This window comes from Haplochromis burtoni, unplaced genomic scaffold, assembly GCF_018398535.1.
Source record: "Haplochromis burtoni strain Fernald_Lab_line unplaced genomic scaffold, NCSU_Asbu1 Contig_23, whole genome shotgun sequence".
In the NCBI taxonomy this organism is placed as follows: Eukaryota; Metazoa; Chordata; class Actinopteri; order Cichliformes; family Cichlidae; genus Haplochromis; species Haplochromis burtoni.
The window spans coordinates 1157162-1162992 of NW_024582384.1; positions in this window are offsets into that span (position 1 = coordinate 1157162).

Here is a 5831-nt window from a genome sequence, read left to right on the forward strand (position 1 = left end):
AAAAAGCACCTCACAAAAGCACGTCGCAGCAGTATGCCTCACGTGATAGAGCGGCTGTGTGTATTTGTAGCCTCGCTACCAAACCAGCATTTCATCTCCGAGGAAGTGATCCCAGAGAGAAGTAAAGCAAGTGTGTAAGTTCATCTCTGAATGTTTGTAAAGCATTCCAGCGTTAAGCTTAACAACTGATATATGGAGCGACTGCCTCTCTCTCTCCCTCTCCCTCTCCTGTTGCTACTTCAATCGTGAAACTGATCAATGATCAGCTGATCGGCTTTTCTCTCACATGCTGTGAAGCAGTAGACATACGAGGGTGTAATAAACACCATATATTATCGATTCAATGACAGAGAGTGTCATGTCTCTCTGTTCTTTGTTTTTTGGGACCCACTTCCGGCCAGAAAGAGGAAACCACAGCAGCCTCTATTAACACATAGTGAGTGAGAAAGGTGACTCGAAAGGAAAACTCAGTTGCATCATTGGGATTATCCCCGGCACAACAGCCCCCCCTTCAAGTCTACATACTGCAGGTCACAGTATTATACTAAGGATGATGATTATAACATGGCGTTGTATAGAAGTCATCCTTTTGTCTCACATCTTTAAATATTACTTCTCTACACCACTAGGACTACTATAATATGTGACTAAGCTGTTAGTACTATACGGCTCTCTTATATACAATTGGAGAGACAGAAGTCGGTGCCAGTATCTAGGCAAAGTTTAATCTCTTCTTTTTTTTTATACTCATTTGCCTAATAATTCTGCACTCCCTGTACAGGGACTACTGTGCCTTCCTTTGGAGACACAGAGCAGAGCATAGACTTCCAGCTGTGCAATCCCAACTACTTCGTGCAACTATTAAGGTTTGGATCAGTGGGCCTGTAAAGACCAACCGCCTGGCCTGCTGCACTGCTACAGTCCTTAGCCAAGGCTATGTCCACTTTTTTTACAGGCTTCAAATGTCTGCTTAGTGGAGCAGCAAATCTAATTTGCCAGATCTTGGGGTTTTTTCTTTGGGTTTTTGGGGGGGGGGTGGTTTGCTGATGTAGATTATTTATGTATTTGTCTTGTTTATATATAATAGTGTTTTGGGACAACTCATAGAAAGTTACGTTTTAGTTTTAGGCTGGTGCTGGTGGTGGCACGTCATTTAGGGACAGCAATGCCTAATGGCAGTGAGGTACTGCAACACATAAGTTGCCAGATATATGCAAGGTTCCCCCATTCAGCTGTGTTTATTTTTTCTAAATAAAGGTAGTTGAATTATCACATTACTATTGTGAGTTCATCCGGTTGTGGTTTGAATTCTTTCATTAAAATATCATACTAAATTTGTCTAACTTAAGTCTTCTCATGGCTAAGTGCCTGGGTGTGTTTGAAATTAGCGTGACTTACATACATGTCTAAAAACCGAAGGTGAGGGCCATCAGAGGGAGGTGATAATTGGGACATCTGAGGACCTCTGTTGTTTGCTAACACCCCAGAGGTGTTGGGGGTCGGGGGAGGTGTTCTTCTCAATGAAGTGCTTTTCTTTTTCAACCCTTTATCTCCATGTAGCCAACAAAAAGGATCGTTTTCCTACAAACAGTAGCCAATGCACTCCAAACCCTTTAGTCAATACTTCATAAGATTCGCAGACACATAGGTGTGAACTACTTTCAGCTTGGGTCGATTTGGCCAAAAATCAACTGTTTTCTCAGAGCTTTATCACTGGTTTGATCCGATCATATGAAAGGCTTAGGAGATAGGGTGTTTTATCTACTAATCAGAAATTTGGTGGCTCGGTCCCTGGCTCCTCCAACCTGCATGTTGAAGAATATTTGGGCAAGATACTGAGCCGGTGCATCCATCAGAGTGTGAGTGTGTGAACTTTAGGTTAAACATGTTTAGGTTTGACAAAAAAGGATGTGTCTCAAAGGCTTGTAGTAAGATCTCTCTCTGGGAGTTCAAAGTGAGTAGAAAAGCGTTACATAAGTACCAGTTTGTTTACCATTTGCCATTCTTCTTTTGGCTCTTACACCAACTCTATATCCATGAATCTTTTCTGTGATCTTCCTCTTTTCATCCTGCCTGGCAGCTTAATTGACAACACTCTTTGCCCAGTATACCCACTATACCTCCTCTGCACCTGACCAAAACATTTCAGCCTTGCCTCTCAGACTATATCAGCCCTAATTTCTAATCTTGTCTATCCTGTTCACTCCCAATTAAAATCTTCAAAAAATCACTACCTTGCTGCTAAAGTAGAGAAAATGGTACCTGGTAAGCTGCTTACTGTACTTTTTTTGGTCAATTAATCCACAGCAAAAATAACAAGGTTGAATTTGAAGGAAGGAAGTAGTACGATTTTGCTGGCCTGTGTCTTTAGTGCTTTCTTACAACTTCCTGGCTTTTGCTTTTTGGTGTGAACCACAAGTAATATCTCCAGCTCTGCTCAGGCTTTAAGGTCTGATAGTAGGATGACATCATGTAGAGAGCTATTATCAGGGCCTCAGTCCTCGTTCCATTCCTACTAGCACAGAAGGAAGGAAGAGAGTCTGATTGAAGGAAAATGCAATGTGCTCTAGGTCAGACTCTGAGCAGTCAGAGTTCATACTACAAATGGCAGCCACATTTATATAATCTAAAAGAAATCACTGTGTTTTCTTGAACTTTGCACCAACCTCTCTAGGTTTTGTTTCTATATTAAGCTTTGATAGAGCTTGTTTTCCTAGCACTGGGTCTTCCCCCACTCCAACCTTGTGAATCTGTTGTGGAGTATGTTCTCATGGCCTGTTATATACCCTGAAACAAACAAGCATTTCAAATCAGAGAGAGTGAGAGAGAGCTCAGAAAGAAAAAACGCCCCAGTATCATGACAGACAAACATGCTCTGCCAACAATTTTGAAAAAGCTGCACGCTCTGACCAAACCACACCTCACCACATGTAGTAAGGATGCAGAAGGGCAAGTATTAACAGTACACTATGACTTGAGCTGAGCGTGTGCCTGATAGTTTTGACGTTTCTCACGGTGGGTCAGGTGCTTTCTTACTACAACGCTGCATGCCCATGCACATCTCCCTTTTATTTCCAGCAGTTTCCCTCACCACTCCAAATTTGCTTTTCTCTTGTGCAACACATTTAAAGGTGACTGCACGCACTCCCTCTTTTTTTTCCTCATTTCTCCCAGTGTTTCCCACACTTCGCGCACCTTGAGAGATCTAGCGCCCTTTGGCGCTCATCCATTTGGCTGTCATAACAACAGAAGGACCAACATGTGCGTAGGCTTCATAATAAAATAATCTTTGCCCTGGGGTGCTGAAACTCTGCAGCTACTCCCAGACAGTTTCACTTGCCCTGAGAGAGAGAAAAAAGGAATCGCTGAAATCTCGTAGAGACATGCACTCTCGCTTGTCGTGCAATGCTGTACGTTCGAGGTGAAATACAGAGCAACGGAATGTGCAGCCTACTTGTGCACAAGAAAGACGTATATGTGTGTTGAAGAGCATGCAAAACTGGAAATGTATCCATATTTTATAATGTTTTTGTAGTTTTTGCTCCAGAATATCAAAATTCATATGGACATGTCAAGCTTGAGCTGTTGCTTTAGCACTTGACTTTACATGAAGTAAAAGCCACATCCTGGGACTATATTAAGGCAGTTTTACTTCCTTATGTCTTAATATTTTAAATTCCATAAAGGTTTCATGCATAAAAACAATCTCTGTATTCTATTAGTAGATAATCATGACACAAGATGGTTTTATTTAGGTTTCTTTATACAGCATATTTATTTAGAAAAGGAAAACCATTTGAATTATTCATTTTCGATTCATCTTAAGAGAAATAACTGTGATTAAAGTCATTAAAAGAAACACATGCATTGAAAAGGAAATACACACGTACACACAAAACAAACACACAAACAGAAATTGAGTTGTCATTCACTTTCAGTGCAGCAGTAAGTTTTAAAATGCCCGAAAGGTGTTTAAAGATGGGATGCATTTGAGATTATCAGTGCCACAGTTGGTTTCATCTGTGGTTTAAAATATGAAAAAGCAGGTTCATCCTGTTTGCTTCCAAACTTCTGCTACTTGACTCCTTCGTGCAGGATCTAATGGCCCTGTTATTACAGAGTGATTAAGAAGCCTGTTCTATAAATTTTGTGTGTATAAGGGAGCCAGTGTAAACAACTAAAGCATTCTTTTCTCCTGGTTCTCATTTAATCTCTGGCAGCAGCAATTTGAATGAGCTGAAGTCATCTGACTGTGTCTTTAGGAAGACAAAAAGTGTCTGTTTGACGCAATTCCACCCTCCTGCTGAATCATGTTTGAACACAAGACTTATGGTTACATCAGTATTTATTTAAGGTGATAAATTGCTCATTTAGTCATAGCCTTAAAAACGCAGATCTCAGTCAACATGACACTAACATTTGTGACATGGGCTTTTAACTTTTTAGCCCTGCAATCAAGCATCTTTTATTATTTCTTTCCTGATAAATGTAATGTAATGGTTTACAAACTGAAAAGAAGTGACAAAGGAGTGACTTTTAACACTTAACACTCATACAAGGGTACCAGAAAGCTTGCACAAGAGAGTTCAGGCTGTGTTGAAGAATAAAGGCGGCCATACCAAGTGTTGAATTTAAAGTTCATTAGAAATACACAAGTTAGAGATGAGTGGAGCCATCCAAATATCGATATTATTGTAAAAAAAGATACTTCAAACATGCAATTTGAAAGATGTGTGAACCCAAAGCACTTTAAAGACAGGCACATTTGCATCCCAGGTCTTCAAAACAACCAGTTTCAAAAAACATGAAAAGCTGAAAGGTGTGTTTTATTCGTGTTAGCAAATTATTGTGGAAAGTAAAAACCAGCTTGATGATGGTTCGTCTCGTAACTCAGGACACACAGCTCTCTTCTACATAAAATGTGTTTATAGGTTAAAAGTATCAGTATCAGCTGCAATACTGGTGCTGTAGTTGCAGTACAGTTTGCAGTATTGCACACTGCAAACACTCACACAAATTCCAAACAAACAAACAATGTCCCCTTTACCTGGCAAAGAAATTTGAGACTTTTGCACGGTGCTCTGTGTGTAACACCCCCTATAAAGCAAACATATCACTTTTAAAAATTGTTTATAAGACTAGGCTGTAAACATTTACCTTTTTTTTTAAATTATTTTTTTTTCTTTATATTTCTGGCAAATTTAGCTGTCAAATAAAGGTTGTGGGAGTAGAAAGCTACAAGTGTAAGTATTTCTTTTAATGAGTGTTCTTTGTTTGCTTAGTTGTTTAGGTAGTTGTTTGCTGAGTGTTGGGGAAACACTCAGATCTTTTTTCTTGATATATTAGTCAAAGCAATAGCACCACACTGTAAAAATATGCCATTACAACCTCAGTATACTCTTATGTAAATTTGGACATTAATTATGTGTTGTTACCAACTATATAGTATATGGTATATTATACTATACTATAATAGTATTACATTATAATTTGATTTCTGTTACTGTTATGGTTGAATGCCATTTCGGCTGTCTTTAAAGGTTAATGTTAGTAATTAAATGGTTATCCTGTATCTTGATTTTCATTGTCTCAATTTATTATGAGTGAAAATTTAATTATGTTTTTTTGGCAGGCTAGGAAGTAGATGCAAGCTTTAATGAAGCAAAGAAAATGGTTAAAAATCCCTATAAAATGCTGCTGTTTACTATTACTAAGTTTACTTTGAGAGGGACACTGTTTCTTCCCCCCAGAGAGGAAGCGTGATTTCGTCCTGTGTGGGAGGAGGGGAGGTGTGGAGGAATAGTGGGAGGAACTTGTAGAGTTGCCCACCG